Source organism: Astyanax mexicanus, chromosome 4, assembly GCF_023375975.1.
Source record: "Astyanax mexicanus isolate ESR-SI-001 chromosome 4, AstMex3_surface, whole genome shotgun sequence".
Classification (NCBI taxonomy): domain Eukaryota; kingdom Metazoa; phylum Chordata; class Actinopteri; order Characiformes; family Acestrorhamphidae; genus Astyanax; species Astyanax mexicanus.
Genome location: NC_064411.1, coordinates 55,537,593 through 55,551,037, shown reverse-complemented (window position 1 = coordinate 55,551,037; position 13,445 = coordinate 55,537,593).

Sequence of the window (13,445 nt, the reverse complement as noted above, 5' to 3'; positions counted from 1 at the left end):
GGAGCATTTGTAATAGTGCATTTATGAGACCAAATGGTAATTTTACAGAAAAATGTGAAATACTTCTTAAAACATTCTTATCTTTTAATGAACATAAATATATATATATACCAAATAAAAGACCGCTTAAAAATGTTGAGTTTCTTTGATTTTACCAAATTGAAAACCTCTGGAATATAATCAAGAGGAAGATGGACGATCACAAACCATCAAACCACCAAACTGAACTGCTTGAATTTCTGCACCAGGAGTAAAGCAGCATAAAGTTATCCAAAAGCAGTGTGTAAGACTGGTGGAGGAGAACATGATGCCAAGATGCACGAAAACTGTGATTAAAAACCAGGGTTATTCCACCAAATATTTATTTCTGCACTCTTAAAACTTTATGAATATGAACTTGTTTTCTTTGCATTATTGGTACCACTTTAAACATATCTAATAATGATAAATAATAGTTTAGTATATATATATTTAATATGTTATTATAGTAAAGTATAGTAAATATAGTTATTAACATATATGTTACAGTAAGATCTGAGGTTTTAACAGTATAAATGAGTGTGGAATCACATTATCACTATTTGATACATGACACTGTTGCCCTTCTTATGCATGTGATATAGCTGCTTGTTAATGGTTTGTAACCTAATTAATAACCATTAATTAATAATCTCCTTAGTAAACTATTTATAAAGGAGCCTTATTTTAAAGTGGTAACACATTATTTGAGGTCTGAATGAACAACAGTAAAAATAACCTTTAAACATATATAATAATGATAGATAATACAGGATGCCAGTTTAATATATATTTAATATGTTATTATAGTAAAGTATAGTAAATATAGTTATTAACAGATATGTAACATAATGTAACGTAATGCTGATGTAAAGATCTGAGGTTTAACAGTATAAATGAGTGTGGAATCACATTATAACCTAATTAATAACCATTAATTCATAAACTCCCTAGTAAACTAGTTATAAACCCTTCATAAAGGAGCCTTTTTTTAATGTGGTGCCGCATTATTTGAGGTCTGAATCTCTGCATATCTCTGCATCTTTTTTTTTTTTGGTTATTTCAGCCATTTCTCTTTCATTTTCTGTAAATGAATGCTCTAAATGACTCAAATATATATATATATATATATATTTTTTAGAATTTGGGAGAAATGTTGTGCGTAGTTTATAGAATAAAACAACAATGTTCATATCTTCGCTGTCCAATGAAAAACATGCATCTCCAAAACAACAAGCAACTTTACAGGAGAGAGAAAAAACCTTCCTAATTTTCAATGGAAGTCAATGTAAAACGAGTTCATCAAGAAATTTTGGCACAGTGTAAAAGGTGGGTTGTGTGTTCAAATTATGTAGAAAACCAAAAATCGACAAAAATGGAGAAAAGTGTTTTTCATTGGACAGCGATGATATATATGTATTTATATATTTATATATATATATATATGTGAGTGTGTGTGTTCTCCCGCTGTTCTCTCCAGTCCCCCCCGGTGTTGGCGTGGTGTTTGCGTTAGGGCTTTGTCAGGCTGTGCAGGACTCTTACAGCAGGCTAATAGCCGGGCGATCGGCGGGCCGGAGGATCCGGGCGCGAGAGAGAGAGAAAGAAAGAAAGAAAGAGAGAGAGAGAGAGTGAGAGAGAGAGAAAGCCCTCTGTCTCCAAATGACTGCGGATAAGAGGATTAAAAGCATAATGCCCTTCTTCTCTTCTTGAAGGGCTTCAGCTTTTAGAGCGGGATTTCTTCTCCTCCCGCAGCACCAAGCGTTTAACACTGAGAGAGAGAGAGAGAGAGAGAGAGAGAGAGAGAGAGAGAGAAATCCTGCGCTCAGGTTTTATCTTTCAACACAACTTCCCATCTAACACCGTTCAGAAATATATATATATATATATTTTTTTAAATCACTCCATAACACAATCCAGCACACACATACGGAATCTATATATATATACTCTGAGAAGACGCATTTAGGTGAACCTGAATCCTGTCACACAGAATGGCTGATGAGTGCCAGTTCCACCATTATAATGTTTTTCAGTAGTACTCCAATATTTACTATTCACTGTATACCTGTAACTCTACCTCTTCACTACAACTTTACAACTAATGCTCTCAAATACTTTTATATTAAGAGACAAAAAATTCAAGTAATAAATGAACTCTTGATGAGTTCAGCACAGCTGTTAACTGAACGACTGAATTTCAGGTGACTCTACCTCATAAAGCTGACTGAGAAAATGCATGTTTATATTTTAAAATGTGAACTTTCAGAAAAACACTGAGGTTAAGGTCTGTCCAAATGTCAAGTGCTAACGTTTATCTAGAGATCTTCTAAAATGCCATAAAATTAGGTCTTCCACAACCTCTCGAGACTCTTCAGCAGCTTCTGAAACGGTTCGAAGGTTACAGAGTGGAGGTTTTATTTTATACTCGAGTTAAACGTCAGTTTTTGAGTATGTGTCCACAGACTGATGCTTCAAACACTTTATTAAGAGACAAGAAATTTTAAAAAATTTACTCTTGACGAGTTCAGCACAGCTGTTAACTGAAAGCCTGAATTCCAGGTGACTCTACCTCATAAAGCATCATCTAAGCAAGAGGTGCTTTGAAGAATGTAATTTACTAAATATTTCAAGATGTTTTTCTTCATAGTTTGGATGACTTTAGTTTTAAACTACAATGCTGAACATTTTAAAATAATGAAAAAATTCTAAATTTAAGGCGTGTCCAAACTTTTGACTGGTACTGTACTTTTGTATTTTTGTGTTTTTTGTACAAATTCATCAAACTGACTTTTGGAGTCAAATCGTTTTACACTGACTTACAATAAACACTAACAAGGATTTTAACTTTTCGTGTAAAGTTACTATTTGGATATATATATGAATGTAGAGAATATTTTGACTCTATAGGGTTTTTCTATAGGGTACCACTTTTACTTATGATGTGTGTATATATATATATACAGCTCTCAAATTAAGCTTTTATAAATGTGTGTAACACATTATAAAGCCTCATATACAGTCATTACTGACTTTAAGTGAAGTGAGTTTTCATATGCTTTTTAAACGTAAAGTACATTTTATTATGCCTCTCTGTAATGTCTTATAGAGCATTATGAGTGCTCTTTACTGGCTTTAAGTGAAGTGTGTTTTTTTACGAGAGTGAAGCATGATAAAATTTACTTTACGTTTAAAACCATGTTTAAATAACACTTCACTTAAAGCCATTAATGAGCACTCATAATGCTCTATAAGACATTATAGTGAGGCATAACAAAATTTACGTCACGTTTAAAAAGCATATGGAAACACACTTCACTTAAAGTCAGTAATGACTGTACATAAGGCTTTTTAGTGTGTTACGCACTTATATAAAAGCTTAATTTGAGAAATCATAGCTGCGTATTACAATGCAATATACCAAAATATACCAAATCTGTGTTATAGTGCATTATAACACTACATTGTACAATGTTTTTATGAACAGATATAATTACAGAGGCATTATATGCCATTTCTTTATAAACCCTTATACTTGTAGTTTATAATTTGTTATGAATGTCGCTGTAAGTACTTATGAGCAATTATACAGGCTTATTACAGTCATTATAAGGTATTATGCATGTCATATAATGCATTATGAATGTATTTTTAAGGCATTATGAATACAGGGTTCATAGGAAGTTTTACCGTATTTATTTGATGATAAGTATTGTATTATATAATGAAAATAGTGCTAATAATAATAATAATTATAAAAATAATAATATTAAACATTATTATCATTAATATCATTAGAGTTTCATTGGTTCAGAGTCCAGACCGGCGGTTCTTTCCCATCCATCCCCGGCGCTGAGAGTCTGTGTGAGAGAAAGAGGATTAACTTGTGAAGAGATGGAAATAAAGCACTTTAAAGCAGAGCTAAATGTGTGTGTGTGTGTGTGTGTGTGTAGAGTGTGTGTGTAAAGTGTGTGTAGAGTGTGAAAGAGAGGGAAAGCTGCTCTAAAGCAATTAAAGGCAGGCAGGCAGCGGCGCTCTCCGGGCTGAAGTCATGGGGATTTTGCTGCTGAACTCTGGGTTTTTGTTTTGGTTCCGTCGGCTTTATCACACTCCTCCACGTTCTCACAGCTTCTGTGGACAAATATATACTAAAAAACTGACTTTTAACTGGAGTAAAAACTAAAACCTGAGCTTTAACTGCACTCTGTAACCTCTGAACCACTCCAGAACCTCCTGAAGAGCCACCAGCCGATCTGGAAGATCTGATTTTATGGTAGTTTAGAAAAGAGCACTTAAAAAAATGATGAGTTTCTTTGATTTTACCAAATTGAAAACCTCAAACCAAGCTGAACTGCTTGAATTTTTGCACCAGGAGTAAAGCAGCATGAAGTTATCCAAAAGCAGTGTGTAAGACTGGTGGCGGAGAACATGATGCCAAGATGAAGCATGAAAAAACTGTGATATATATGTATATCATATCTGTTCATAAGAACATTGTGCAATGTAGTGCTGTAATGTACTATAGCACAGATTTGTTATATTTTGGTATAATGCATTATAATATGCAGCTGTAATTTCTCGAATTAAGCTTTTATATAAGTGCGTAATACATACATACATTATAAAGCCTTATATACAGTCATTACTGACTTTAAGTGAAGTGAGTTTTCATATGCTTTTTAAACCTAAAGTCAATTTTATTATCTCTTATTTTCTCTGTCTCTCTGTAATGTCTTATAGAGCATTATGAGTGCTCTTTACTGGCTTTAAGTAAAGTGTTTTTTTTCAAATGCCTTTTCAAATGCCAAAATGAGGCATAGTAAAATTTACTTTACGTTTAAAACCATGTTTAAATCACACTTCACTTAAAGCCAGTAAAGAGCACTTATAATGCTCTATAAGACATTATAGTGAGGCATAATAAAATTGAATTTTAATTCACATTTAAAATGCATATGAAAACACTAATGCGTTATACCAAAATATACGAAATCTGTGTTATAGTGCATTACAACACTACATTGTACAATGTTTTCATAAACAGATATTATTTAAAAAAAGCAGTGTGTAAGACTGGTGGAGGAGAACATGATGCCAAGATGCATAAAAAAACTGTGATTAAAAGACAGGGTTATTTCACCAAATATTGATTATTTCTGAACTCTTAAAACTTTATGAATATGAACTTGTTTTCTTTGCATTATTTGAGGTCTGAAAGCTCTGCATCTTTTTTTTGTTATTTGTATATTGTATATTTCTCATTTTCTGCAAATAAATGCTCTAAATGACAATATTTTATATGTACAAGTTTAGTAAATTCTACGAGCAACGTTGCAAGCAACAACAAGTCAACGAGACAAGATGTAACAAGCCTGCTTCTCCGTTGTGCTTGATTGCAGTTCATGTTAGCATGCGTAGCACGACTATAGCATGTAGCATGATCCACGTATTAGCTTACCCTGCTATTTTAGCTTACCTATCTAGCTATCTCAGGCACCCTCTGCCTTGTTATCCTAGCTGTACAAATTTTTTTTTATTTATTTAAACGCCAGCCCCTGATAAGCTAACCTAGTGGTTGTGATAAATTACCTGACAAAATTGGCTAGCCAATTAGCTTATTGTTTAAAAGAAAAGTAGCCAGCTCTGCGTCGGTCTTTTAGCCATTTTGAACTGTATGTCTTCTCCACCATTCGAACTACAGTAAATTTTTTCTCTTGTTTTATTCCTTTTTTGGTCACTGATCGTTTTTTAAACATGTCAAGGCTTTTCAGGCTGTGCAGCAGCTGAACCAGCCCTGAACCAGCAGCCCTGCTTACTAGCTTCTTGGTTCTTTTCAAGGTTTTTTCCTCTTAATGTAAGGTACTTTTACCCTGCCACTGTGTCCCACAATAATTGGCAGCTCTGTGGTGCTGCTCATAAGAGGTGTGGACCTGTTTTTCTCTGTAAAGCTGCTTTGTGACAACTTCTGTTGTAAAAAGTGCTATAGAAATAAAATTTAATTGAACTCAGCATGTTTTAGATGATGCTTCCTGATCATTTTGTCATTTACTACTGAAAATATAATCCTTTTCGGTGCTTTAGAAAAACTTCACAATTTCAGGAACTTTCAAGACAGTATCCTCAGGTGCAGTCAATGCAAAGGCCATGAAAAACATTATACTGATGGAAATGGCACTCATGAGGACCACACCGGGAAATGAAGAGCAAGGGAAATAGTTACCTCTGTTGCACAGGATAAGTACTGTAGTTGTAGTAATTATCTGGGTAATGAATAAATCAGGTTAAACTGCACCTGAACAGCTCTCTTTAGCTCAAATACAAAGAGTTCATTGAAAGGTGGAATCAAACGTGGTTCTTCTCTAGAGCTTCATCCACTGAAAGGTTCTTTATCGTACTGCTGCTATTGGCTGGTTGGTGGTGGAGGTGTAAATGAGAGGATTATCATCCCCCTGTTATTTACAGAGAGACCACGTAAACCAGGCTTTTATTTTCATACGGATTTGGAAGGAAAGTCGAGAAAGTCAAAAACTAGCCTGCGGACAGCCACCCCACCAAAACCACCGCCACCACCTCCACCACCGCCTCACCCTTCGCTTAATAGCTAATTAATAGCGCTAATGATGTTTCTGCAACTTCATGAATACATTGTGTTCAGTCCGGCGCTTTAGCCTCTCCTCCTTCCATTCAAGGGTATTTCAGCATCTGTTCCCTCCCCCCAAATCCCCCCCGCAATTAATCATCCTGATCTACCGCTTTAAACCCACCGCCTTCAGCAGAGCCACTGACAGCTATAACAAAGCAATACGCCAGCAGCCATCTCTACTGCTACCTCTCTCGCCCTCTCTCTCTCTCTCTACATCTCTACCTCTCTCTATCTCTCTCCATCTCTACTGCTACCTCTCTCGCCCTCTCTCTCTCTCTCTCTCTCTCTCTCTCTCTCTCTCTCTACATCTCTACTGCTACCTCTCTCGCCCTCTCTCTCTCTCTCTCTCTACATCTCTACCTCTCTACCTCTCTCTCTCTCTCTACATCTCTACCTCTCTCTCTCTCTCTCTACATCTCTACTTCTCTCTATCTCTCTCCATCTCTACTGCTACCTCTCTCGCCCCCTCTCTCTCTCTCTCTACATCTCTCTACCTCTCTTTCTCTCTCTCTATCTCTCTCCATCTCTCTCCATCTCCACCACTACCTCTCTTGCCCTCTCTCTCTCTACATCTCTACCTCTCTCTCTCCATCTCTACCGCTACCTCTCTTGCCCTCTCTCTCTCTCTCTCTCTCTCTCTACATCTCTCTACATCTCTACCTCTCTCTCTCTCTACTGCTACCTCTCTCGCCCTCTCTCTCTCTCTCTCTACATCTCTCTACCTCTCTTTCTCTCTCTCTATCTCTCTCCATCTCCACCACTACCTCTCTTGCCCTCTCTCTCTCTCTCTCTCTACATCTCTACCTCTCTCTCTCTCTCTCTCCATCTCTACCGCTACCTCTCTTGCCCTCTCTCTCTCTCTCTCTCTCTACATCTCTCTACATCTCTACCTCTCTCTCTCTCTACCGCTACCTCTCTCGCCCTCTCTCTCTCTCTCTCTACATCTCTACCTCTCTCTCTATCTCTCTCCATCTCTACTGCTACCTCTCTCGCCCTCTCTCTCTCGCTCACTCTCTATATCTCTCTCTCTCTCTACATCTCTCATCTCTACTGCTACCTCTCTCGCCCGCTCTCTCTCTCTCTCTATCGCTCTCCGTCTGTACTGCTAATTCTCTCTTTCTCTCTCTCTCTTTCTCTCTCTATATCTCTCCATCTCTACCGCTACCTCTCTCACCCGCTCTCTCTCTCTACATCTCTACTTCTCTCTCTCTCTACCGCTACCTCTCTCGCCCTCTCTCTCTACATCTTTCTCTCTCTCTCTCTCTACATCTCTACCTCTCTCTCTCTACCGCTACCTCTCTCGCCCTCTCTCTCTCTCTCTCTACCTCTCTCTACATCTCTACTGCTACCTCTCTCGCCCTCTCTCTCTCTCTCTACATCTCTACCTCTCTCTCTCTCTCTCTACCTCTCTCTACATCTCTACTGCTACCTCTCTCGCCCTCACTCTCTCTCTCTCTCTCTACATCTATTTATCTCTACCGCTACCTCTCGCTCTCTCTCTCTCTCCATTTCTACCTCTCTCTCTACCGCTACCTCTCTCGCCCTCTCTCTCTCTACATCTCTTTATCTCTACCGCTACCTCTCTCTCTCTCTCTACATCTCTACATCTCTCCATCTCTACTGCTACCTCTCTCGCCCTCTTTCTCTCTACATCTCTACATCTCTACCACTACCTCTCTCGCCCTCTATTGCTTTCTACATCTCTACCTCTCTCTACATCTTTCTCTCTCTCCATCTCTACCGCTACCTCTAGATTCCTCTCTTTACCCCTCTTTATTCCTCTCTTGCCCTCTCTCTCTACATCTCTCTATCTCTACCTCTCTCTCCATCTCTACTGCTACCACTCTCTACCTCTACATCTCTCTCCATCTCTCCCTCTCTCTCTTTATTCCAGCTTCATCGTTTACCCCATTCTTTTGTTTTATTTACCCTTTACTTCTAATTTATTTATTCATAATTTCCAATATATTCCTCCCTTCAATTCCCAGAGAAATCCCATTTTTTTCCAACATTTTCCCAGCCTAAAACTTTCTGACCTGCCAATTCTACCAAAAGCTGCAGCCCTCTTTCTTTATTTGGCGTTCTTTAGAATTGATCCACTGAAACTGAAGTTCACTATAGAGGAACCAAAGGTGGTTCTTCTTTAGAATCTCAGAAATTGGAATGTTTTGTTAGAAACAAGCTTTATTTATTAATTATTATTTCATACTTGCTTGTTCAGTGAAATTTTCTTTGGGGAAGTTCCAAAAGTGGTTGTTCTGTAGAGTTTTATCCGTTGAAAGGTTCTTGGAGGCACTGAAAGTGATCTTTCTTTTATTAAAAGCTGCTTTATAGAAATATATGTGGTTGTTGTTTAGATTTCCACCTATTAAAGGTTCTTTAGGAAAGTTGAAGGTTCTCTTTAGTGTTTATCTTTAAGGAACCAATGGGTTCTTCTATGAATATCATTCACAAGAAGGTTCTTTAGGAAAACGAAATCCCATTATTCCCCTAAATTATTATTCCCTCAATATCTCAGGATCTTTTTAGCAAATCTTCAGTCTAAAAGTTTCTGACCTGCCAATTCTACCAAGCGCTGTGGCTCTTGTTCATCCATTGAAACGTTCTTCAGGAAAGCGAAAGTGTTTTTTCTGTTGTTTGTCTTTTATTAAAAGCTGCTTTTAAGAAATATATGTGGAAAGGTTCTTTAGGAAAGTGGAAGATCCTGCATGTTTTTTTTTTATATTGAAGGGTTCTTTAAACGAACCATTTGGTTCTTCTATAAATCTCATTCACAAGAAGGTTCTTTAGGAAAACAAAATCCCATTATTCCCATGGATTATTCCCCCAATATCTCAGGATCTCCTTAACAAATCTCCAGCCTAAACGTTTCTGATTTGCCAGTTTTATCAAACGCTGTGGCTCTTGTTTGTTCATCCATTGAAACGTTCTTCAGGAAACCGAAAGAGGTTCTTCAATAGCAGCCTATTGACTGGAATGTTCTATAGGGTACCAGAAGTGGTTCCTGTATGGCAGCCTTTATTTTTTGAAGAGTGTTATTTATTATTCTCCCTCTGATTCCTGGAGAAATCCCATTATTCCCAACAATATCCCAGGATCTTCCCAACAAATCCCCAGCCTAAAAGTTTCTGACCTGCCAATTCTGCCAAAAGCTGCGGCCCTCCGTCTTTTTACTGTCTTTTCTTTTTCTCTCTCTCTCTCTCTCTTTCTCTCTTTTCTCCTTTCTTTCTCTCGCTGCGTCTCCTTTGCTCACTTTGGCCCGGATCCTCCAGCACAAGGGCCCCTATTGTATGGGCCTAATCCAGAAGCAACACAGCTTTAGCGACATGGCGGGATAAAAGCCCCATCAAGCCCACAACTTTATGGGGGCAAATCTCTGCCTAATCCCTCGCTTTATCTAAACAAAAGCCCCTCTGCCTTAATCCACCTTCGCCTTCCAAAATAAAAAGAAAAGGAAAAAACAAGAGGGGCTGAAAGAGAGAGAGAGAAAAAAGAGAAAGACAGAGAGAGAGAGAGAATCTCACACTTTCGCGCCGAACACCGATTCCAAACGCAGAGGCTCCACTAAAAGCAACTAACTGCTTCTGACAAGCTCTAACCCCCGACAGCAGAAACATCACGTTTCAGCCCTCAAAAAAGATATAAAAAACCAGAGAGTAAAGAACCATGAAGAGGTTCTGCTCCCTCAACGACGTTCCACCTTCAGAGCCAAAACCCAGACCATCTTATTCACGCCGGTTTATCCCATAATACTCTCACTTTCCTTCCTCTTCTGTTTCTGTGGATTGGAAGACTGGAATCACACACAAGACTCTTTCACTGACCACATGCTGAGAACGAGGAGGTTCCTGAAGGGTTCCTAGAGTTCTAGAATTCTAGAGTTCTAGAGTTTGATATATAAGAGGTACAGTAAGAACCGATTAAATGTTTAATGGGGAAAAATTCTTCTTTAAAATTTATTTTAAAGCTAACAATGCTGGTGACCAGACACGTCCAACTTCCACGTCCAGCCAGTGCACGTAAGCAACACCAGCAACCACTTATCCAATGTCACTAATACCATGTTACCAATGCTGAGGTTCGGACTCGTCCACTGTCACTAACACAGCATTACCAATGGTGGTGAGGAGCCTCATCCAACATTGCTCGTTCAACATCGGTAATGTGTTACCAATGCCTGGGATAGGGGCTAATCCAACATTACTAACAATAAGTTACCAATGCTGCATTACTAATAACACATCACCAATGCTGCACCACAAACGACTGTAATCCGGCTCGTCCAACATGACTAACGCTGCATTACCAATGGCAGTTACTGAACTTGTCCAATGTCACAAATGCCACGTCACTAATGCTGCATTACCAATGGCAGTTACCAAACTCGTCACCAATGACGCAACACCAATGCCTGTAATCAGACTCGTTCAATGTCACTAATATCGCATTACCAATGGCAGTTACCCAACTCGCCCAACGTCACCAATGGCGCAACACCAATGCCTGTAATCGGCCTTGTCCAATGTTCCTAACTCCGCATTACCAATGGCAGTTACCCAACTCGCCCAACGTCACCAATGGCGCAACACCAATGCCTGTAATCAGGCTCGTTCATCGTCACTAATATCACATTATCAATGGCGGTTACCGAACTCACCCAACGTCACTAATGGTGCATCACCAATGCCACGTCACTAACGCCATATCACCAGTCACGCATCTCCAATGATTTTAATCGGGCTAGTCTAACATCACTAATGCTGCATTATCAATGGCTGTTACTGAAGTCACCCAACGTCACCAATGCCGTGTCACCAACATTGCATCACTAACAACACATCACTAACGCCGCATTACCAATGGCAGTTACTGCACTTGTCCAACGTCACCAATGCCTGCGATTGGGTTTACATCCATTGTCACTTACATCACATTCTTATTGAAGAAAGTAAATTATATGGAGTTTCTTTACACTTTGAAGGAACCAAAATTAATTCTTGTGTACCATCTTCTTTACTTTACTACTACGTTCTCTATAGAGAACCAACAGTGGTTCTCCTTCTATAGCAGTCGGTTCCTTTGAAGTTATAGAGAAGGACATGCTGGTGTTAAGTAGAGGGATTTTTTCACACGAACATGAAAAGGCTGAGGATGAGCAGAGTTATTGTTGTCTGAGTGTGTGAGTGTGTGTGTGTGTGTGTGTGCTGGGGGGGTCCTATTAGCAGTAATTGGGTAATTAAGCGGATAAAGAGGCTGCTTACTCTGCTAAGTGGCGGGGTGGATATTGAATGGGAGCGGTGGGCCGGGTTAAATGGGACGGACCCCGGCCCTGCCGGCCTTATTGGCAATTGATTTCTGATTCCTGCCTTGAGGAGACGCTCTTCTTCTTCTGTGATGGAAAATCTGATGGAAAATCTGCCCACAGGAGAGACAGGGAATACTTCCTTTTCTGCAGTGAGTTTAATTCAGACTTCAGATCCTAACTGTCAAGTCTGGACACAACTCTAAATCAGAGAAAGTTGGAAGAGTATTATTTTATTGCTGACAGTTGTGTATTTAAAATGTTTCTTTATTAATATACCTGGACTAGTAATGAGGTAAAAAACTAAATAACTGCTAATTGTGATCATGATTTGGTATAAGAGGTTCAGTCTCTGAAAAGTTTTTTTTAGAAAATCTATAGTTTGTAAAAAAAAAAAAAAATTAAATGATTGATCTTTTTTAAACATAATTCAAAACCACCACCATGCTTAACATTTGGCACAGTATTCTCGGGAGCCATTCACAATGTAACTGTGTATGCCTTCCACCTGCGTCATATAAACAGCAACGGTGCTTGTGAATATATCTACACTGATGGGCGTGGTGTTCAGGAAATGAGGTGTGTTCAGGTACATTTCTGTTGTATTTCTATCTCTATCTTGGCAACGGAAAACACAGGAGCGCCACTGACTGAATACAACCTAGACAGACTGAGTTTCTTAAAAAATTCTAAATAAAAAACACAAAAAACTTTCTTTTAAAGTCAAACAAGTGCTGGATGTTAATCTACACAGATTTTTCTCCTGAAAACTTTTGAAAAAAAAAAAATATATAGTAAGCTTAGATTTCCAATATTTCGTGAGCGCTAGCCGCGGTTAGCAAGCGCTAGCCAGCTGTGGTTAGCGCTAGTAAATACTTAGTTTGTCCCACTTAGCTTGTTTTAACATGGTAAACACTCAGACTACAGTCCAATATACTCACCTCTGAGTGGCTAATGCTAATGCTGCTGCTCCAGCCTTAGTGCTGGAGAAACTTTACTGAAAACTCACCTATAAAACACTGTGCTTTAAAAAAAGTGGCTTTACTGCTCCTTAATACCTGACTGGTAGAATTCATACATAAGGAGCACTGTCGATTTTTGGGAAAATTAAAGGAATTCATGTGTGCATTATAGTCTGACAAATGACAGTTTCATTGATGACCAATGCAACAAATGATTCATGCCATATAGAGGGGTTGGACAATGAAACTGAAACACCTGTGATTTTAGTGTGGGAGGTTTAATGGCTAAATTGGAGCAGCCTTGTGGCCAATCTTTATTAATTGCACATTACACCAGTAAGAGCAGAGTGTGAAGGTTCAATTAGCAGGGTAAGAGCACAGTTCTGCTCTAAATATTGCAATGCACACAACATTATGGGAGACATACCAGAGTTCAAAAGAGGACAAATTGTTGGTGCACGTCTTGCTGGAGCATCTGTGACCAAGACAGCAAGTCTTTGTGATGCATCAAGAGTCACGGTAT